Source organism: Geotrypetes seraphini, chromosome 16 (genome assembly GCF_902459505.1).
Source record: "Geotrypetes seraphini chromosome 16, aGeoSer1.1, whole genome shotgun sequence".
NCBI classification, from domain to species: Eukaryota; Metazoa; Chordata; class Amphibia; order Gymnophiona; family Dermophiidae; genus Geotrypetes; species Geotrypetes seraphini.
Genome location: NC_047099.1, coordinates 35,376,181 through 35,399,808, shown reverse-complemented (window position 1 = coordinate 35,399,808; position 23,628 = coordinate 35,376,181). Strand labels below are relative to the sequence as shown.

The following is a 23,628-nucleotide window of genomic DNA, read 5'->3' as shown; positions in this document are numbered from 1 at the left end:
GTGCGCAAGGTTCGCGCTTACTGTGAAACTCTTCTGCACATGCACCAAGCATGTTCCTCCCCCCTTACTTTCGGTCTCACAGTGCATATATTATTTGCATGTAATTAATGCTGAGCATTGGAAAGCTATTTATCCGCTCTGTTCTTGTCCTGGGCGCTGTTCGCATTGGCCTAGAGCAGGCACTAATTCACCCTGCAGCATCCCCCATTAAATCAGCTGGCAATAAATTCCCAAGTTAGACTCCGTAATAAGATAAGCACCCATGACATAAGCCATCTCCAACCAATTGGACGTCCCAGAGGTGGGGCTTACACAACGGGCTTTATGACATCATAAAGCCACCACACAGCAGCATTGTTTTAACCCAGACAGCTATGGCAGGAGTTCCTCATGTTTTCAAATAGGCTACCAATAGCTATTCAATCGGATAAGATTCCTAGTGGTTATTGTGAGACGGGAGAGGTTTAAGGTCACCACTTATTTCATCAGATTCAAGAACGTACCTGGTCTCTAATCTCCAGCTCTGCCACTGCCTTCGCGTGTGACCTCACTAGAGTTACTTTAGCTCTCTGGGACCGAGTTCTAATCCCCAGCTCTGTCTCCAAATGGCGAGTTGCTTATTCTATCTGTGCCTCAGTCCTAACCCCCAGCTCTCTCACTGACTTTGTAGGCATCCTTGTAGTAAATCATTTTATTTTCCCTGCTCTATCACTGCCGCCAGGGTGGGCAGGTTACCTTTCCGAAACTACAGTAATGTCACACCCATCCATCAATTTAAAAATTCAGCAAGATATGAAATACCAAATCTACTATATAAAGACAATAGAAATGCTCTAAATAAACAAAGGGAGAACAGGGGGAAAAGGGGTGCCTGTATCCCTATTCCCACCCAGGGAATTCTAGGGATAGGCAATTGCAGCAAATCTAGACCTTGTCTACTGGTTAAAGAGCCTTCTTTCTCTTTCCATTCATGCAAAAGACACCTCCGGTCTAATGCTTTAAACTGGGGCCTAACCTCCAATATGCCCCTCACCCCACTCCCCATGGATGAACACAGGAACCCTGTGGGCAGTCAGAGTACACCTTTCCCCAGTCTGGGAGAGCCACGGCTTGAGAGAAAAAAAGATGCCATAACCTTGCATCACCATACCTTGAAGGGCTTGCGTCCCCATCCCTTCTAGCCAAATCAAATCCCCTAACTGTAAAGACTAGCTGCAGCCAAGCTCCCAAGGATGGCTGCAGGAAACGGGGCTCCAACGGCTTCTCCTCTGCATCAGTGGCAGAGTCAGGGCCCCCTCCCCGGGTACCCTCATGCGCTTACCTTGCTCCCTTTGAGGCAGATTCACAGCGGTCCAGCCAGCAGTGCATGGAAGAGGCAGGGATGGGCTGCTTCCCTTTGTTGTGAGCTAGGAGGAAGCAGAGCCCAGGGCTGCCTGCGGGAATCCCGGGCTTGGTGTGTGTGTGTTTAATTGAGGAAAGAGAGAGGGGGAGGTACAGTGCAAAGCCTGCTCTTTCTCCCACCTCCCTTACACCCCATGGGATATAGGGAGGGTGGGAAGGAATGTTAGACAAGAAGGAGAGGGGATGGGTATGAGGAGGGGGAGATAGGCTCACGCCTCCTTGCCAGGTTGCAGGGAGAGGAAGACCAGCGCCCTCATTCTCTCACTTTACAAACCTTGCTTTCTGGCTCTCCTCCCCCTTCTCCATTCACCAGGCACTTCTCGCTCCTCTCTGCTTCCCGTCAACAGAAAGGAAGCACCAGAAGCGTACGCAGCACTGTACAGGCAAGACTAGCTGTTATTACTGGACATTCACAGGCTCGTGATAAAGCAGTGTGCAGGGCTTTTTACACGGGCGCAGCACCGAGCAAGACACAAAAGGGTAAACATATGCAAATTTTATGCATGGAAAAACTTGGCTCTAAGGAGGGAAGAGCATACCTGGCACGGCTCTTGTGCGCATGCCCTGGCAAAAGCTGAAGTGTGAGCACCCATCCGCGCCAGTTCTGCACCCAACTATGAAACTGTTCACACACGAATTTTCACAGGGCTCATACTTAGGTGCCTTTAAAACTGGCAAGAGCTTCTGTCTGTAAAGATTACGCCTCGCCCGGCTGGTGGTGGAGGCGGCGATGGGTTACCGTTGTCTTGTGGATTTCAACCCCTTACTCCACCTCAGTCTCCTCCGAAGCTCGCGCTATCCGACCCTCTAAGTCCCTCTTGTCATTCCTCACTGACTTCGACTCAGGCCTTTCCCTCTTTCTTCAACATCCATCTCCCTCCCTCAGGAGGAGGTGGGGGGGGGGCGTCTGCCCCAGGTACCGTCTTGGTGGGAGCACCAGTATCTCTCCTCCTCTCCGCTCCGCCTTCACTCCAACCTGCCGCTCACGCCGGCCTCGGCGCAGCCCTCCCGCATTACTTCCGGGTCCCGCGTCTAGGACGTGACGTCAGAAGGAGAGCCAGCACCGGACAGGTACGGGAGAAGGGAAGGGGCATGCGAGCGTCAAGGGGGAGGGGTGGAGAAGGGGAGGGGGGCACCTCCCACCCTTGCTATGCCAGTGCCCTCCCTCATCCTTCTAGGCTTCAAGCCCTAACCTCCTCATTGGATCTTCAGCTGCGCTCCACCACCCCTACCCACCAGAATGACCACTGCCTTGATCTTATCTTCTTCTCCAACTGCTCGAGCACAGATTTCTCCGTGGCAGTCCTTTACCCTCTCTGACCATCATCTGATAACTCTCACAATCCATCACCTTCCACCCCAGCTCCTTCTGATCTCCTCCTGTACATTTAGGAATCTTCAGGCCATCGACCCCAGCATTCTCTCCTCCGTTGCTTCGCCCCCTCCTCTCTACCACTAGGCTACACAAGCCTGTAAACGAAGCTGTAGCCTCCTACAATACCACTCTCTCCTCTGTTCTATATATCCCACGCTCTGTAAGGCGCCCCAAACCCCAGCTCTGGCTAAGCTCTAAAATCCGCTACTTACACTCCTGAGCCAGGTCTGCTGAACGGATCTGGCTCAAATCCTGTATTCATGCATTTCAAATTCCTCCTGACCGCCTTCCAATTACTACACCCGCCTGACTGACTCTTTCAGCTACAGTCCTCAGCACCTTATTGCCACACTGAACTCCTTATTCAAGGTCGTCCGTCCCCCCCTCCGCCACCTCCAACCCCTCCATGACTCTCCCCCTAGACTATGGCTGAGTACTTCTACAACAAGGTTCACAAAATTAACCACCTCCTCCAGTCCACTCTACCAACCCCTCCTTGCCACCTTATCGTCCTTTTCTGAAATTACTGTGCAGGAAAGTGCACATTTTCTTACCTCCTTCAAACTCATCACCTGTTCCTTTGATCCCATCCCCACCTATCTACTTACCACTCTCTCTCCTATTGTCATCCCCTCTATCTGCTATACGAGTCCTTAACCTATCACACTCAGCCACAACTGTGCCCGACACCTTCAAACATGCCGTTGTTACATCACTCTTAAAAAAAACCCCTCACTTGACCCTACCTGCCCTTCCAACTATCGTCTTGTCTCCCTCCTCCCCTTCTTATCCAAGCTACTTGAACATGATGTTCCCCGCCATTGTCTTGACTTTCTTTCATCTCAAGCTATCCATGACTTGCTTTGCCTCCTCATTTTACAGAAACTGCCCTTACGAAAGTCTTCAATGACCTGCTTCTGGCTAAATCCAAAGGCCTCTATTCCATCTTCATCCCTCTTGATCTATCTGCAGCTTTTGACATGGTAAATCACCACCTACTACTCATTGATACACTGTCCTCGCTTGGATTTCAGGGCACTGTTATCGCATGGTTTTCTTCCTATCTTTCCCATCGCACCTTAAGCGTATGCTGGGGTGGATCCTCCTCCACCGTCGGTCGGTGTATCTCAGGGCTCTGTCCTGGGACCACTTCTTTTTTCCATCTACACTTCTTCCCTCGGTGCTCTAATCTCCTCCCATGGCTTTCGGTATCACTTCTGTGCCAACGACTTCCCTCGGTGCTCTAATCTCCCAAGGCTTTTAGTATCACTTCTGTGCCAACGACTCGCAGATCTATCTCTCTACACCTGAAATCTCAACAGACATTCAGCCCCGGGTTTCATCCTGCTTGTCTAACATCTCTACCCGGATATCTCACCACATCTAAAATTAAACATGGCCAAGACTGAGCTCCTTATCTTTCCACCTAAACCTGTCTCTCGTCTTTCTCCCAGCACCCATCTCATCGTCTCGACCAAAATTGTGTCCAAGCCCCAAACGCCCAGAACAAGACCTTTTGGACTTGGGAGGGGCTAGTATTGTGATGGACTGGCCACCCAGACATGGCAACAGAGCAGTGGGGTACCTTACAGGGCACTGCTGTGAACTTCACATAAAGGGTGTCACATAAACATCTCAACATGAGCTCCCCAAAACACCCCTAAAAACCACTATACCCACCTGTCTACCACCTCAATAGCCCTTATGGCTGCAGGTGTCACCTATATGACAGTACAGTAGGGTTTGGGGGGGGGGGCTCACATTTTCCACCATGAATGTAGTGGTTAGAGTGGCTTCTGGGCCTGGGTCCTCCTTTCTATGGTCCAGTAGCCTACCCCCCAGACTACTTAAGCCACCTCTATGCAGCTGTTCTAGGCTTTCCTAGAGCAGGTGCTGATGTTCCAAAGGCAGGTATATATGTTTTTATTCTGAACTTTGTGGGGGTGCAACAGAATCAGTGAATACGGGGGAAGGGGGGGGGGAGTGTGTGAGGGTCTTCGCTTTGTCCCTGCAGAAGTTTATCTGGTCACTTTGGATACTTTTTGGTCACTTATACCTGCTTTTACATCGTCTAACTCACAATGTATAAATATCGCCTAGGAAGTCTCATCAAGCATTCGATTAAATCTAGGTCGGCTCCCATCCTGCCCAAATCCTGTCCTAACCACTCCTCTAGATATGCCCCTTTTAGCTCTGTATGACAAAAGAAAGAACTCCGAATCGTATATCGGTCTATTATTTATCTCGTAAATAATTAAATACGTGATGCGATATAATTCTTATACACTCAGAATTGAGTAATTCGGCCAAGAGCCGAAGCTCCTGTAGCCGAACCCACCACCCAATCCTTGTGAATGGAATAGGTGCAATTCAAAAGTTAAAACCGTTTACTCAATGACAAAAAAGAAGAAAAAATTCTCACTTAACTTTTGGGGGTTTCTGCAGGTCCCGGACATGGACCATGTTTCGAAATTCTTTTTCAAGGAACCAAAAGTAAGAATTAAACAGCTCGAAGGCCAGACTTTTCAAAGTGAAGTTGGGGTCGAATGATGCTGTTCTGTTAATAAAAGTGAAAACACAGACTTTTAAACATATTTCAAAAATCACAGTACAAAAAAAACTGTTTCAGTGCAAACTTATTTAAAGGCAACAAAGGATGGGTACCTGTCACATACGAGTGGCAAAATGAAAAACTTCTCTGCTTCTATTTTTTTGTGTAATGGCTAAAGACTCCGACGCCGGTTTAAAAAGAGAGTGTGGTGACGTCATTCCGTATTACACGGGAGAATGTACATATCAGCTGAGCACGACGAACGGTCAGGAAAGGGGCGGGAATTACAAAAACGCTTGCCATTCTATCTCACTAGTGAGTCCTCCGGGGTGCAAAGCGTGCAATTTGAGAATAAACCGGTGCTCCCTTGCCCACAAGATGCGGGTCAGATCTGGGCACACAGCGGGCTACAGAGGCCTAAAAAGTCTCTGGATACGTCCAAAAAGGCGTTTCGATTATCGACACTTGGACGACCAAGTGCTGACTTGAGCAGGTTTTTAGACTTTTTTTAAAAATGTTTTTAAAATATATATATTTTTAATTTAGAAATTATTAAACACAAAACCAAACCACAACATTCAGAAACAGAGCCCAAGTAGAAAACAAGTGATAAGAAAGTCTAAACTAAACTAAACCTTAGGTTTGTATACCGCGCCATCTCCACAAGCGTAGAGCTCGGCACGGTTTACAGGGTTAGGTTGAAAAGGAGCTATGCGTGGTTCTTCGCGCAGATCATAAAGACTCAAAACAGACCGTACCTACCCCACACTCTCTCTCAACCCACCCCCAGCACTCCAGTGTCAAAAGTTCAGGAGAGCATTTCGGGCATTATGGGATTAATTGTCCCAAACAGGCGCCCAAATGGCCCGAAATCTCCTCCAACACCCAGGACCCCCGTGTTTAACATCCAAATATTCATATTTTAACAAAAGAAACACCTCATTTCTCCACATGGTAACAGTGGGTACTTCAGCCTGTCTCCACAATAAAAGCTCGTCTCCTACGCTCCTGCCCCATGCAGAGCCGTCAACAAAAATGGCTGCCGTGAGTCCCCATTGTAGTCTCGTGAGACCACAGGAACTCACGGCGGCCATTTTGATTGACGGCTCTGCACGGAGCAGGAGCGTAGGAAGATCACTCCTGCCCACCCCTAGACCACCAGGTAAGGTCTGGGGAGGTCCAGGATGCAGGAGGGAGGCAGGGATGGATCAGAGGCAGCCTTTAAAAATTAGGAGGGAAACCCCCCCCCCCCCCCGAGAATAACCGAATTCACAAGTACTAAACCAGCAAATTCGGAGAAGTGTATTCATATGTTCTTATACATAATATACAGTCCAAATGGCTACAACATGTCATGTTTATAATACGAGTGTCCTAGTATGCCAAATACAGATAGTCAGGTTCCATTTCTCGTTTTAAACATATGGTGTCAGGCAAGGGATTAGGTGAAGAGGTATGTTTTTATTGCTTTCTTAAAATGCAGGAGCCCTTTGAGGGATCTGATTTGTGGGGGTAGCTTTGAGCATCAGCCCCACTGCTTTTTTTTTTTTCTATAAAACTATTGGAACTCATCTTTGGGAGGGTGAGGGGAAGGTGGCTTCAAGTGCCCCAGCCCCTCAAAATGGCTGCAAATCCTCTGACAAGGCAACACTGCAAATATTCCACCCGTTTCTAGAATCCCAATACAACCAGCTGGACTGTCATGGATTCCAGTGCAGACCCTTCATTCTAACAAGAGTACGTCAACTTGGCCATACGTACAGGACACAGCTCTTCACCAGTTACAGCAACAGAAACAGGAATATGCAGGCTGAACCAGAAGCCACACTCTGCAAGCAGCGATCTTACTGGAAACCCAGGAAAAAAAAGAAATGCATCACATTTCCGCCTCTACATCCTGTACAATCACATTCCCAAAGCAATAAAATTTGAATTGCTAAATCAAAACTACAGGTTTATTTTTTTTTCTACCTTGGTCTCCAACTCAAACCCTTTGCAGGGCCACGTTTTGGATTTGTAGGTTCTTGGAGGGCCTCAGAAAAAAATAGTTACTGTCTTATTAAAGAAATGACAATTTTGCATGAGGTAAAATCTTTCCTTTTGGCTAAATCTTAATAATAATATTGTAATTTATAGCTAAAGAGACACGATCAAGAAACTGTTTTATTTTACTTTTGTGATTATGATAAACATACCGAGGGCCTCAAAATAGTACCTGGTGGGCCGCGAGTTTGAGACCACTGCTCTAGACACATTTTGGCCCCTGCCAAACTTAGGGCTCCTTCTGCAAAACCACAGAAGTGATTCCTCTGTGGAGAGTGTGGTGTAGTGGTTAGAATTATAGCCTCAGCACCCTGAGGTTGTGGGTTCAAATCCTGTGCTTGCTCCTTGTGACCCTAGGCAAGTCACTTAATCCCCCCCTTGCCCCAGGTACATTTTCCAAACAGAAAATCTGGCAACCCTAGTTAGGTGGTCTGTGTTTATGAGGGATAATAATAATAATTTTATTTTTCTATACCGCCATAGTCAAGCGACTTCTAGGCGGTTCACATTGAAAGAAGACTGGACAGTCAGCGAATAACAGGAAGCATAAAATAGAATTAATACATGAAAATTGGAGTTACCCGAGAGACTGAATTAGCGTTTACAGCGGGGAATATCATAGTGAGAGAGGGTCGTCTGTTTAGTCAATGAATTTGTCGAATAGGGCGGTTTTAATTGATTTTCGGGGGTGGGGTGAAGATGATTTGTGTGTATAATGGTGAAGTGGAGGGAGTGGGGGTGATAGGGTTGAAAAGTATCTGTGGGGTGAGGTGAGGTGAGAGAGACGGGGTCTCCTTCTCCTAGGGTTACCATATGGTTCCAGAAAAAGGAGGCCGGATCGAGACATCCGGGTTTCACTTCCATCAATGGAAGTAAAATGCGGATGTCTCAATCTGTCTTCCTTTCTCCGGAACCATACGGTAACCCTGCCTTCTCCCCTTCCTCTTTCTTTTCTCACCCTCTTTTCTCCATCACCCTCTCCCTCCTCCCCACGCTGCTGGCAGAGACTGCTGCATCTTCCCATTGCAGTGGCTCTCCGCAGCCTCTTATGCCGACAGGGTTGGGGCCCTGCCAACAAGTGCCGCTGATTTCTCCTGTCACAGTGGCTCTCCAGGGATTCCTGCGCCAGTGGGGGCAAATGGTGCAAGGGCTCTTCCCGTCATGATGGGAATACAGAACAGTTTGTTGACACAAGCGTCAACCAACCTAGATTTGGACAGAGAGACAAATGAAACTTCCCCAAGCCAACCCCGGCGCAGTAACTAGCCAAGCGGTGGCCACAGGAGGTGGGACTACGCTGTAGCGTGCAATGCAAACAGACAAGTGCTGCTCCTACTTAAAGTGGCAAACCCACGCCAATGTGCATCTTGAAGAATCACTTAAATGCTTATTATGGATCATCACAACGGAAGTGTCATTATCAAGCTTGAATTGTGCTATTTACTTCTCAGTCTCCCATCAGCGCTGTAGACCCAGACCTCTGGTCACTACTCATAACGCTCCATCAGTGTACCCAGTCCTGTACAATTACAAAACAGTGGTATTTAGAGTGTCACATCATTGTGCAGTTGTGACTATTATGTATAAATCCCATCTGTGTACAATGTCATACAGCGACAGGGTAATTAGTATTTATGTTGTACTGTCTGTAAACACAGCCCTGTAGTCAGAATGGAGATTGTTCGTCCAGTCCTGCTAGGAGCAGAGATGGCAACTTGTTTGGTTTAATTGGAAAATCGCTGCCCCCTTGTGGCAATCATTTCTCGCCACTCTAATTTTATACAGTAAATCTGGCTGAAGAGCATAAGAATTGCCGCTGCTGGGTCAGACCAGTGGTCCATCGTACGCAGCAGTCCGCCCTTAGGTCAAAGCCCAGTGCCCTATTTGAGTCTAGCCTTACCTGCGTATGTTCTGTTCCAGCAGGAACTTATCTAACCTTTTCTTGAATCCCTGGAGGGTGCTTTCCCCTGTAACAGCCTCCGGAAGAGCATTCCAGATTTCTACCACTCTCTGTGTGATTTGGTCATGCGGTGGCCCCGTTAGTCCATGCCAATATGCATCAAAAAAAGTCAACAATGAACTTGGAGGAAATAGGGCCAGTACAAGGATTATGGTTGCCTTTCACCAGTTTAACCTTGATCCTATCACCACTCAATGACATTCTAAACTGAAGAGTCTTAAGTTACCTACAAAGTTGTGTATTAGAAATAAAAAAAAATGTTCAGGTAAAGAAAGGAGGCAGGCAGTGGCTTAGCCACAGGGGGGGCCTTGGCCCCTCCTACATGCTTGGCTCACACTCTCCCAGTGGTAGTGCTGTCTAGAGCTCTGCATGGAAACGGGGATCGCGGGAATCCCCCCATAACCCATGGGACTCCCACAGGGACCCCCCTCTGGCCCACGGGACTCCCACGGGGAACCCTCTCTAGCCAATGGGACTCCCACGGGGATGGAAGGCTTTGGAAGCAGGGTTCGTCCATATAATATAATGGACATGTCAGCCTTAGTAAAAGAGGGGGTTTATAAGTTAATTACCTGAACAGTAAACAAAAAAAGGGTTCCACCAAAGAGATTCCACAAGGAAAACAGCAAAAGAAACTGGAATTGATGATCCTGTCAGAAGTAATTGCTGCTTTTTATGGGGACGGGCGGGGATGGAGGTAATTTCTTGCGGGGATGGGTGGGGACGGAGAGGATCCTGACGGGGACAGGTGGGGACAGAGAGGATCCTGACGGGGACAGGTGGGGACAGAGAGGATCCTGGCGGGATCGGGTGGGGACGGAGAGAATCCTGACGGGGACGGGTGGAGACGGAGAGGATCCTGATGGGGACGGGCGGGGATGGGTGGGATTTCTGTCCCCGCACAACTCTCTAGTGCTGTCCAGCAAGCCCCCACCCCGGTGTGTAGCTCCCTTCGCTCCTCCCCACGCTGCCGCTGCAGTTCCCCCGCATCCGCTCACAAGGCAGCCTCGCCTCTTGCCATCCCCGGACGTTTTTTTTTCTCTGCAGCGTCCAACAGGAAGTTGTACAGAAAGCTTCCGGAGCTGGCGAGAGACAAGACTGTTTTGAGAGTGGATGCGTAAGGACTGCAGCGGCAACAGCATTTGAGTGAGGGAAGTAAAGACACACCAGAATGCGGGGAGAAGGAAAGGGATAGACCCGCGAGACCATAGGAGAGAGGAAAAAAATGCATGAGTCCATGGGGGGGAGGGTGGGCCAAATTGTATGACACCGCGGGCAAGATTTGACCCGTGGGCCAGTTTGACGTGTCTGCTCTACAGCTAAAGTGGCTTTGCCGGACAACCATGCTGATGGTGGAGAACACTCCTGAATATTGATTAGGCCAAGACTATTACTACTACTAATTATTTCTTAAGCGCTAGTAGACATACGCAGCGTTGTACATCAGAACATAGAAGAGACAGTCCTTGCTCAAGAGAGCTTACAATCTAGTCAAGACAGACAAACTGTACAAAAAGGTGCACCAATGCAGTGTTCAGGTGGGGGAATTAGAGAGAGAATAAGACAAGACGGATATCGGTGCTTAGCAGGTGGTTTGGAGTTTGACTTGAAACGCCGCTTCAGAGAAGTTGGCTTTGAGTCTAGATTTGATGTACTGCTCCGCCTGTTGCAATCACCTCTGAATCGCTCGAAAATGGTCACCCTTTCAAACTCTTTTTAACCCTTTCAGGACCATAAGGATCGTAGGCCAATTTTTGTGGTTTTGACGACATTTTTATGGTAAAAAGGGCTTGCAGATGCCAAAAAATTGATTTTTTTTGTGAAATATCATTATTTTTATTTAAAAAAATCACACTTCTGGCTTATGGACAGTGTGGCAAGTGAATCTTCTCGTCAATCTAGCAACGACGCTAATGAATGAATGTCGGAACCAGTTTGTTTACATAAAGGCAGTATCATATGGAATCCGTACATATCAAATTTAGAACTGTAGACTATCCCAATCAAAATTTATAGGATTTTAAAGTTATGGGACAAATATGTCCCTTGGTCCTGAAAGGGTTAAGGTTTGGAAACAGAAGATACTCAGTTGGGGCAAGATCTGCTGAGTAGGGTGGATGGACCATGCACTGAAACCCCAAACTGTGTCAAAACGGCCATCGTTTTGTCAGCCTTGTGAGCAAAACCTGTCTACCACCTCAACAGACTGAAAAAAAACCCTGAACAAACAGGTGTGTCTTTTTAAAATTCATTTTATCACCACACAAATTGTAAAACTCCAGGCCATAAATTCCATATCCTTGGACCTGCAAAAGAACTGCTTTTAAGAAGCGACCCTCCCCCCCTGGTGTTTTCCCCTCCACCCTTCCTCCGTTTTTCTTTATTTTATTTAAAAAGGAGATATTAGGTTCTTACCTGCTAATTTACTTTCTTTTAACTTCTCCAGACCAGTAGAGGTTAATCTTTATGAGTGAGTATATATCCAATCATGATCAGCAGGTGGAGACTGAAAACAAAACTGTGGCATAGTACATAAGAGATACCTTTCCCTATTCTTATCAGTCTGCTTCAGGCTCCAGCAGGTGTGAGTGAGCTGTACCCATCTCCCTTGGTAGGGCTGTTGGAATTTGTTTAGGGGTTTCTAGTCCCTGTTTTTGGCTGGATTGAGTTTGGGTGGGCCCTGTTTAGGAGTCCGTCCAACCTCAGGGGTGTCAAACCCGGCGGGTCTCGAGCAGGGACCCTCCCCGCACTTCCCCACATTTTTTTAGAGAAACCTCAGCAGTAAGCCTTGCCCCCTAAATCAAGCAAGGCATATTGCTTCGAAAGCCTGTGGAGTCTGTTCGGAAAAAAAAAAAAAAGACCCCCCTCCCCTGGTGTTTTCCCTTCCACCCTCCTCCATTTATCTTTATTTTATTTAAAAAAAATAATTATAAACTTTCCTTCACCCCTCTCCCTCAAAATCACGTACGTCAATGTTCTCGTCTAGTTACAGCCAACCTTTTTTATTTTACCCAAATCTTAAACTTATTTTAACATTTTTAGCTTTGTAAACTGGCCAGATACATGTTGATGGTCGGTATATTAAAATGTAAATAAAATTGGAAATAGCAGATATCCATGTAACGCACTTTGCTCGCTCCTGTCGTTTCCAGTTTCCTCGCACCCTGGGATCTTATTGCACGGTCTGGTTTATATCTCTGTAATATCTGAGCCAAATACCAGGGTGCAACCCCATAATGAATAAACATCAAAATGTTGTAATCTATACGGTATGAAACCGGAATCCAGTGCAGATGGGTTTTGTTTTGTTTTTTTAAATCATACAGGGGAAATATGTTCATATCGTGATAGTCCTGTTATTAATCTTGCTGCAGTATTCTGAATAATCTGCAAAGCTCGTATATCCGTCTTGGTCACTCCTAACACCAAAGAATTACAGAAATCAAGCCTGGTAGTCACCAAACTTTGTGCAATCGTTTGAAAATCCTGAATGAGCTTAGGATGGTGTCCCAGTATCCAGGGAAATTGCGATTCCTCCTGCTGCGAGCGCTTGATGAAGACTTTCCCCCTTCGGAAAAGGACTCTCGGCAAAAAAAAAAGAGCAACACAGACACGTTTTACAAATTAGACTTTACTGGAAAGGCGTCCTTCACAAAAATAACTTAGAATGCAAATTGTACAAAAGCAAAAATTGGCAGGCGCCGGCAATGAATTTCGAGAATAAAAAGGATCATAACGCCATGACATGGAAAACCCCTTCCCCCATAAGGCGAACGATCTCTCTACGTCAGGGCACAGGCTGATACGGTACAGGATCAGTCAAAGTCTAGGTCTGCAAACTCCGATCTCTTCCCTCGGGCCTCAACACTGCGACAGCAGCAGAGGGATTCGGTTTCTTTTCGCCCTGCCGGGAGGGACGAGTCAGTGGAACAGTCTGAGGAAGCGGCAGAGCCAGAGACCAAAGCTGCCGACTGCCAGTGTTAAAAAAAAAAATAATAATAAACCACATGAAACCACAATCTGAGCAACAAGACCTGTGTATCCTCTGGCTGTGGACTCGGGCACTTGTGAGGCTTTGTTACAGAGGAACAAAGATGTTTTCGATACAAACGCCACACTTCAAAAATAACAAACCACATCCAAAGTGGAATAGAAAAGTTAGAACTACCGCCAACTCAACGCTGGCGTTAGCGTCTAGCACATGCTATTCCACGCTATAATGCCCTACCGCGGCTTAGTAAAAGGAGACCTATGTGTTCCGTTCTTGAAAAGGATTCATTTTTTCTAAATTGGTTGCCTTGTACTTTTGCTATTATATCACCGCTACTTATGTGCAAAGTTAGTATGTACAGGTATGAAGAATGATTGATGGTTGTTATGTTTCAATGTGTTTATTCATTTTCAGCGTGCATAAAACAAGAACAACCCTAGTAAAACAATACAAAATACAGATATGTTTGCACAATATCCAAAATACCCCTCCCAACCCCCCAACCTTCCAACAAAAACCCCCGACAGAAAATCCCTGGTGAGAAGAAAGTGCAAAATAGAAATAAAACTGCTATTATGAGTTCAAAAGGTCTATTCCGAGCCATCGAGATAAGGGTCATCCAAAAACGCTCCCAAATCACTGTGAATCTGCGCCCCGATCCCGAGTCAATATCAAGGAAATGTCTACGTTCCAAGGAGGCCTGGGTGATCATCGATGATTTCCATTGACTGTAAGTCGGGGCCTCACAAGTCAGCCACTGCAACAGGATAGCCTTTTTTACCAAGTAGTATAGCTCTAGCCAAAAAGGCTGAAAGGCCTTTAGGTTTTGGAGAGACAACATCATAGAAACCAAAAAGCGCTCTTGGGGTCGGGGACCACCTCCGACCCCAAAGAGCGGAAATATAAGAGCCCAATCGATGCCAGAACTGGAGAACATCAGGACAATATCAAAACATTCAACATTTTTTTATCACCACTATTAGAAATTTGTCAGGCAACAGGTTTCATCCCTTTTTCATATGCGGATGACATCCAATTGATTCACCCTGTAGATCCCGAAAGCGACACTGACATCTTTTCTATCAATCAAAAATTAGAATTAATACATAACTGGCTGAACACAAACAAACTAGCTCTGAATATTAACAAAACAAAATCCATTCTATTTAAATGGAAAAAAGACATTTCACTTAAAAAACCTTTTCTTATTAATAATATACCTATCAGCACGGAACCTACAGTTAAAATTCTTGGAGTGCTTTTCGATAATAACTTATCCTACCATGAACACATTTCTTCCATTGTTAAACACTGTTTCTACAAGCTTCGACAGATAAGATCAATCTCCAAATTTCTCTATCCTTCCTCTTTAAAGATATTAATCCATTCATTCATCATAGCTAAAATCGATTACTGCAATTCCCTTTTTCTAAATATCAGCCAAAAGGAAAAAAGAAGACTGCAAATCATTCAGAACACGGCCATAAAGTTAATCTACAATGCAAAAAAATTCGATCACGTCTCCCCATTATTAATCGATGCACATTGGTTGCCAGTTAACCATAGGATCCTCTACAAACTGATGTTCCTAATTTTTAAGTCTCTCACATTCAGCGAACCACAGTTCATTTTAAAATCACTTATCCCATACAAACCTCAAAGATCTTTGCGTTCATCTAGTCAAAATTTATTAACTGTGCCATCATTAAAAATCATTGGAACAAGAAGAGCGGAGATGTTTACTGTTGCAGGGCCACAATGGTGGAATTCCCTCCCCCATTACATCAGAATTGAAAGTGATATCCTAGTATTTAAAAAGCTTTTAAAATCTTATTTATTTAAGGACGCCTTTGATTTATAATTTAACTAATGGATGCCTAAATCAATTTTTACGTAAGAAAAGCTTTGAAAATTTTACCCTACCTCTCGTTCTTTCCTGGTTTTTTGTTTTTTTCTTCTCCCCCATTGTAACTTTACCCTCCTTCCCTTTCTCTCATGTGAGTCTTTATTGATTTTATTGTAATTAGGTTATAGTTTCTATATTATACTATTATGTACATCGCCTAGAATTTCGAAATAGGCGATTCATCAAATGTGAAATAAAACTTGAAACTTGAACTTGAAAACATATGGCCCAAGGAGGCATTCACTTGAGAACATTTAGGGCAGTGATGACTCTGAGAAACGCCCATCCTGTAAGCGCGTATAGGAAAGATGTAGAGGCGAAGAATAAACTTCAATTGCAGTTCCCAGTGCTGAATATTGATTGGTGGTTGTTAAAGACTTTGGCGCAGTAATTGTGTTTTACTTTCTAGGCACTTACGACTGCGACGTTTCCAGCCTTGACTTTTGAACCGATTCTCAGAAGCGTGTGGGCGAAACGGGCCCGTCAGGATCAGTGTTAAATCTACAAGATAAGTGGCTTACGTATATTGAATACATTACATTACACTTCCCCCTCCGAATCCTCGGTTTCGGCATCCGCGGATTCACTTATTCGCGGTTTTAAACCTAAAAACCCATTTTCATTTTTCGGGCTATTGTAAGCCCCCTCTTAAGCCTTACCTGGTGGTCTAGCGGGTTTTCGGGGCAGGAGCGATCTTCCCACGCTCCTGCCCCGTGCAGATCGCTCACAGGAAATGGCTCGGGAGACTACGGGAGCTCAAGGCAGCCATTTCCTGTGAGCAATCTGCACGGGGCAGGAGCGTGGGAAGATCGCTCCTGCCCCGAAAACCCGCTAGACCACCAGGTAAGGCTTAAGGGGGGCATGCAGGGCTTAAAATAGCGTTTTTTAAAATATTCACGGGCCGGCTCTGCCCCTAACTCCCGCGGATACGGAGGAAGAAGTATACATTCCATTGATGTCTTCTATCCCGCCAGTACCTTTCAGTTCTAGGCGGTTTACAACAAGAAATTAGGCTGGGCATTCCCAGGGAGATTGCAAGGTTGATAGCTATAGCATGCTTCGGGATTTGGGAAGGGTCGATACGGTTTGGTTAGATCATTTGACAAATTTCTTGAATAAAGTGACTTAAATCATTTTCGGGATTGCCGTATTTTGCACATTAGAAAAATATAGGACCAGTGATTATAGTACAGTTTTGTTCAGCTGATTTGAATGAAATAAAAATCCCATCTGAGGTCTTTCCTCCTTCCTCTTTGAAAAGTAGGGGTGATTTAATATCAAAAGTATAAGGCAACCAATTTAGAAGGATTTAATCCTTTTCAAGAACTGAACTCATAGTTCTAACTTTTTTTTTATTGCAGAGGAGCCAGGGCTACACCTAGAAGCATAAACAGGGCGAACCTTGCAAAAGTCAAACCCAGCAATCCACAGAACAGTCATCGTGGCAATAAAAAGCATGGAAGACTCTGTAAACAAAGTATTTGGCAATCCAAGAGCGTTAAGGGAATTCTGCTGTTCCTTTAACACAGTGGTCTCCAACTCAAACCCTTTGCAGGGCCACATTTCAGGATTTGTCGGTACTTGGAGGGCCTCAGAAAAAAATAGTTAATGTCTTATTAAAGAAATAACAATTTTGCATGAGGTAAAAACTCTTTATAGTCTATACAGTAAATCTTTCCTTTTGGCTAAGTCTTAATAATAATATTGTCATTTATAGCTAAAGAGACATACGATCGAGAAACGGTTTTATTTTACTTTTGGGATTATGATAAACATACCGAGGGCCTCAAAATAGTACCTGATGGGTCGCATGTGGCCCCCCAGGCTGCGGGTTTGAGACCACTGCTTTAACGCAATCTCGGGTCCAGCAGCTTTTAAAAAACTTCTTGCTATCAGAAAAACACATTCAAAACAATCACAATACTGAACAAGTATAGAAAAGTAAAATGTGTTCAATTCTGTAAGAATGAGGGTGAAGCCCGAAGTTATCTTAAATATTTTTTCTTTACCCTGTCAAGGTGGGATACAGGAAGGAAGAAATGTAATGAACGTTCTGTGTTTTGGTCAAGGTCTCATCATCCAGATTCGTCCATCGCTTAGAAATGCAAATCATGGAGAATTGACTACACACCAAGTACTCCCGTGAAATTTCTGCAGCCTTAGGGCTGGGGAGTTCAGTATAGAGAATGACACGGTAGATATTACCCGCGGCTAGCAGTGGGTAACCCGCTAAAACGGTGGAGGGGGGAAAAGGTGCTCATCGCAGGTACGAGGACAAGGCCATCCACCGCCCCGTGGTGCGGTGAATGGCCTTGTCCCCGCAGTTAAGGGAGGGAATGCGCACGGTCACCTCCCTCCTTCCTACCTACCCAAATCTATCTGTCTCCCTCCCTCCCCCTTACCGTCACGGCGCTTTTTAAGGTTTGAGACTTGCTGAAAGCCGCCGGAGCGTACGTACAGTCGCGTGCGTGTGTGGGCGGAAGCTTCTCCTCTGATGCAACTTCCGGTTGCATCAGAGGAGAAGCTTCCGCCCACGCACGCACGCGACTGCACGAATACTCCGGCGGCTTTCAACAAGCGTCTCAAACCTTAAAACGCGCCGCGAAGGTAAGGGGGAGGGAGGGAGATGCACGGACCGCATGAGGGGTGCCGAAGGTGGCGAGAGGGAAGGATGGATGCTAAGGGGACGGGGTGAAGAGGATGGGGCGGTGAAGGGGACGGCGGTCCGATGACGGGGACAGATTTTTTTCCCCCCGTGTCATTCTCTAGTTCAGTAGAAGAGGAAGCCATTAAAAGATTACAAATGTCTTCCTATTGAATCCAACCTGATACACTCCATCTGTGAGTGGGTAATCTGTTTTGGTGGTAAATATCACAAGAAAGCCAATTTTAAAACCAAAAAAAAAAAAAAGGGAGGGAGAGATGGGGACACCAATCAGAACTCAACTGGCTATTTGAATAATGAAATATAAAATACGGGGGGAAAAAACCATAAGGTAATGTGTGAACATTTCATGATGTCTATGTTCCTTCGTTTATGGAAATGGTTAGGACCAGTATCCAATGGCAGAGCAGCTTTCAAAATGCTCTTATGACATCACAAGCTGCTCTGACCTCCGAGATTACATGATTAAAACTAAGGTGAACTGCCCTATTTCCCCAAAGGAGATAACAGATTCTGGATCTTAAGATTTCATTCCTCACCTTTCTAAACACTGCATCAACAACGGATGCTTCTCAGAATGCAGAGGCTAGTTACATTCAAATACAGTCGGCATTTCCCCTGCCTTGGAGGGCTTACAATCTAAAGCAGGGGTGTCCAACCTGCGGCCTAAAGGCCGCATGCGGCCCCGTAAAGTATTTTGTGCGGGCCCGGTCAAGGGCGACGCAGTGTTTTCCTCTGCTGCCCCCGGGTGTTTACCGTCTTGCCGGCTCCCTCCTCCGTCTTGCTGCAGCGTTTGCGCGGCCCCAGAAACATTTTTTTCAGCCAATGCGGGGCCCAGGGAAGCCAAAAGGTTGGACACCCCTGATCTAAAGGTTTATCCCTTTTTGACATTCTGCAGGGTACTGGGCTAGATGGACCTTTGGTCTGTCTCAGTATAGCAATTCTTATGTTCTAAGTTTGTACCCGAGCCAACAGAGGGTGAAACGACTTGCCCAAACCCCGCACCTGAACCCACTATACACTTCTCCCTCCGTATTCACTGTGATAGGGGATTAACAGAACCGCAAATACAGAAAAACCGCAAATAACTTTTCATATGTTATTCGCTCTTTTCTATTAAAAACCATAGTGAATATGGTGAAACCATGAATAACATGGTGGGAGACCTGGCCTGTTCCTGAAGGAGAGGCAAAACACGGGTTAAGAAAGTGCCGGGAATCAGCAATTTTCTCTGTTAAACGTTTGAAATCAGTGATTTCTCTATGCAAGCTGACGTAATTTGGAGGGAGGAGCCAGCAAGATAAAAACTGTGAAGAATCGAAACCGTGAATGCTAAAAACTGCGAATATGGAGGGAGAAGTGTACTCCTCCTCCAGCCTTTTCTAAGCACCAGGAGCACTGAGGAAACCTGAAAAGCATGAGCTGGGGAGAGGGTGGTCTGGTCAAGGAGCATTCTGTAGAAACAGTTTAAAAGTGAAATGAGGGTTCAGAGCAAAAGAAACACATTAAGCTTTTCTAAAAAGAAACCAGTTTCCTTGTGAGAAACACGACTGGCAAAGCAGAATTAGTAAGATACACACAGCGCTGCCAGCAGAGGGCACCATTGCGCCATTCCACCCAACTGGCTTGTTCTTCCTCTGCTGCTTTTAAAAAGCATTTTGATACGCAATATTGCAAATGGGCTGATGGGAAACATTCACCTCTTTGCTGATGATACCAAACTCTGCAACAGGACAAACATCCTGGATAGGGTTACCATATGGCTCCAGAAAGAAAGAGGACAGATGGAGACATCAAGGTTTAATTGAAAGCAATGGAAGGAAGAAGGACAGATTGAGACACAGAAACATAGAAGCATGATGACAGATAAAGGCCAAATGGCCCATCCAGTCTGCCCATCCTCAGTAACCATTATCTCTTCCTCTCTCTAAGATATCCTACGTGCCTATCCCAGGCTTTCTTGAATTCAGACACAGTCTCTGTCTCCACCACTTCTTCAGAAGACTATTCCACGCATCTACCACTCTTTCTGTAAAAAAGTATTTCCTTAGATTACTCCAGAGACCTCTCAACTTAATCCTATGCCCTCTCATTGCAGAGTTTCCTTTCAAATGAAAGACTCAACTCATGTGCATAGGTATTTAAACGTCTCTATCATGTCTCCCCTCTCCCGCCTTTCCTCCAAAGTATACATATTGAGATCTTTAAGTCTGTCCCCATATGCCTTATGACGAAGACCATGAACCATTTTAGTAGCCTTCCTCTGGACTAACTCCATCCTTTTTATATCTTTTTGAAGGTGTGGCCTCCAGAATTGTATACAATATTCTAAATGAGGTCTCACCAGAGTCTTATACAGAGGCATCAATACCTCCTTTTTTCTACTGGCCATACCTCTCCCAATGCAACCTAGCATCCTTCTAGCTTTCGTCGTCACCTTTACAACCTGTTTGGCCACCTTAAGTTCATCACATGCAATCACACCCAAGTCCCACTCTTCTATCATGCACATAAGCTCTTCACCACCTAAACTGTACCGTTCCTTCGGGTTTTTGCAGCCCCAAATGCATAACCTCGCATTTCTTACCATTAAATTTTAGCTGCCAAATTTCAGATCATTCATCAAGCTTCACTAGGTCTTTCTTCATGTTATTCACACCATCCGTGGTGTCTACTTTATAGCAGATTTTGGTATCATCCGCAAAGATACCCGACAGCCCTTCAGCAATATTGCTTATAAAAATGTTAAAAAGAACAGGCCCAAGAACAGAACCTTGAGGCATCTGGGTTTTATTTCCATTGAAAATAACGGAAACAAAACCTGGATGTCTCAATCCGTCCTCCTTTTTTCTGGAGCCATATGGTAACCCTAATCCTGGATAATATGGAAATTAGGAAATAGGGAATTTCTAAGTACCTTTCTTACTTATAATTTCAATGTATATTTTCTGTAAACCGCTTAGAACTTAACGGATGTAGCGGTATATAAGAAATAAATTACATTACATTACATTACATTATGAGGAGGGGGTCCAGCAAAGCCAGGCCTAAGGCCCAGAACCTTCGATTACATAAATGCTAAAACTATAGAATCATACATTCGGGCTTCAAAAACCTGAAGGAGCAGAACAGTACAGGGAGCCAAGTACTTCTGTGCAAGAGAGAGAGTGGGATCTGGGGGGGTAATCGTATCTGACTATCTTCCCCTGGCCAAAGAGGTAGAAAAGCAAAAGCCAAGCTGACATTTGGGCACATAATGAGAGGAACGGCCAACAAGAATACGGCGGTTGTGCCTTGATGTAATTTTGACAAGACCTCATTTGGTACTGCGAACAATACTGGAGACCACGCCTTCAGAAAAAAACAGGATAGAGCGAGGCCAGAGGGCAGCTACTAATAGCCAGTAGCTTTCGTCCTAAAGCCTATAGGGATGGACTTAAAGATCTCAATATGTATACGCAAGGTGCGAGAGGGGAGGGATGATGGGGGAAAGGGAATGGGACTTGTACACCGACCCTTTTGTGGTGACATATTGAAAATGGTTTACATATAAACAGGTACTTTATTTCTGTACCCTGGCCAATGGAGGATTAAGCGACTTGCCCAGGGTCAGAAGGTACAGCGCTGGGATTCGATACCACAACCTCAGGGTGCTCTACCACATTTCAATACCTTCTCGGCAAAAATGCACCGGATGCGGATTCTCTTTCAACTGAAGTAAGCCCTGGAATTAGGGGGCACAGGATGAAGATGAAAGGGGAGAGATTCAGGAACAACCTGAGGAAATGCTTCTTTACGGAAAGGTTAATGATTACGTGGAATGGTCTCCCGATGGATCGTACCTGAATTTGAAAAAAAAAAGCATGCGATCAGCATAGAGGAACTTCGAGAGACAGGAAGATATCGCAGAGCTCACTTAGTAATTGGTTTGGATCTTCAAAGGTTAGATCTGGACCTTCCGTTAGAAATCAGTTTGGGAAAATCATTTATTTTTCAATGTGTGAAAGTCTAGAGCAACATTCCTGTTGATCTAATCTAATCTAATCTAATCTAATCCTTAGGTTTGTATACCGCATCATCTCCACGTTCGTAGAGCTCGACGCGGTTTACAGTAGGAGAAATAGGAAGGAACTACAACAGAGGGTTAGAGGTAGAAGTGTGAAGAAAATTTAGAGGACTTGGGATGCCAAGATAGAAGAGTTTCCTTGATTCCTAAGTTGGAGGGAGACTTACATTTTTTGAGAAAAGCCAGGTTTTCAGATGTTTGCGGAAAACTTGGAGAGAGCTCAAGTTCCGAAGAGGGAGGTAAGGTTGTTCCAGAGCTCAGTGATTTTGAAGTGGAGGGAGGTCCCTAATCTAAACTAATCTAATCCTTAGGTTTGTATACCGCATCATCTTCACGTTCGTAGAGCTCGACGCGGTTTACAGTGGGAGAAATAGGAAGGAACTACAACAGAGGGTTAGAGGTAGAAGTGTGAAGAAAATTTAGAGGACTTGGGATGCCAAGATAGACGAGTTTCCTTGATTCCTAAGTTGGAGGGAGACTTACATTTTTTGAGAAAAGCCAGGTTTTCAGATGTTTGCGGATCTACTTCAAATTCCTCTATAGACTTAATTTAGGAAGGCTTTAAAAACTTCATCTGTTTTTGGATCAACGTTGCTAACTCTACTTGTTCTGATTTTAGATTAATCTTCCGTGAAAAGTACAATCCCTCCTTATGTGGAGGGTTGTTTTTTTTTAAATTGTAATCTGCTCTGCAGCCTAAAGCTAACAGCAGACTCTAAGAAAACACAGTAGAACGTGAAACGATAGCTCAGATCAAATCTCCTGCTGACCTCGCCCAGCTCCCAACATCTTTTTCCCCCCTTCCCTCTTCCAAGCCCCTCCCTCTTCCCCCAGCATATTTTTCTCACCAGTCAGCCCCAGCTATTCTCTCCAATTTCGTAATTCCGTCTCTAGAACAGCTGTTCTGGGTTTGGTTTGGGGGGGGGGGGTTGGCATCAGACGATTCTCGGAGTCTTTGACCATGCGGTGCTCCAACTCCTCCAGTTCTCGCAGACACATGAAACCGGATCCGGAGAACGCGAGTGGGCTGAAGTTATGTACTGAAGGAAGAAGAGTCTGGAAGCTGCGCTGAGGGTCGATAGAAGCCATTGAAGGGATTCTGATTAACCCTAAACCCTACCTCTTGCATGAGCATCATTCAGCCAGCGCACCAGGCCTGAAGCCCAGAAGGATTAGGTTTTCTTTATCTCCTTCTGTCACTTAAGGCATCAAAGAGTCTCTCACCACCAAGGCCTTAATGAGAAACATGTGTCTTGTCTCTCCACCCCACCCCCCACCCCTGAACTGGGAGGTAGCAGTAAAGAAAGAAGCCTTGTTGAGTTCACAGCAAGGAGAGAAGAAGCACAGGCAGAAAGAAAGAAAAAATGCCATATGACCAGAGGACTTCATGCCCCAGTTCTAATCCAGGTTCTGTTTCCGACTCAGCGTCGGTGACCCGGAAGTGAATTAGTCAGAGCAATCTCCCCTTTCTCACACACAGGATTAAGTAATCTGGGAAGTGTCACTCGCCAGACCATCCACTGCTGTTATCTGCTGGTTGCTCAGTCTCTGATTGCTACATAGCCACTGCAACTCCTGGCCCAAGGCACGAGCACATGAAATGTCAACAGTCAAATAATGCAACAGGAAGCAGGGCTACCGCAGAGCAGCCCTCGAAAGCACCGGGGTCC

At 45.5% G+C, this 23,628-nt stretch overlaps 2 protein-coding genes across 5 annotated transcripts in view; both read right to left on the bottom strand.

The window, feature by feature from the left end:
• Positions 1-2,936, bottom strand: part of ARHGEF15 (Rho guanine nucleotide exchange factor 15) — an 87,286-nt gene extending 84,350 nt beyond the window's left edge. The window contains exon 1 of one of the 3 annotated variants that reach the window (XM_033924720.1): positions 1,941-2,936. The gene's annotated coding sequence lies outside the window, so the exon portion shown is untranslated. The other 2 variants (XM_033924721.1, XM_033924718.1) reach the window with 2 other exon arrangements.
• A 10,005-nt stretch (positions 2,937-12,941) lies between these two features.
• The window catches only part of PLOD3 (procollagen-lysine,2-oxoglutarate 5-dioxygenase 3), a 78,515-nt gene continuing 67,828 nt past the window's right edge, over positions 12,942-23,628 (bottom strand). For both annotated transcript variants that reach the window (XM_033924267.1, XM_033924268.1), the window contains exon 20: positions 12,942-13,301. The gene's annotated coding sequence lies outside the window, so the exon portion shown is untranslated. The remainder of the gene's footprint in view (positions 13,302-23,628) is intronic.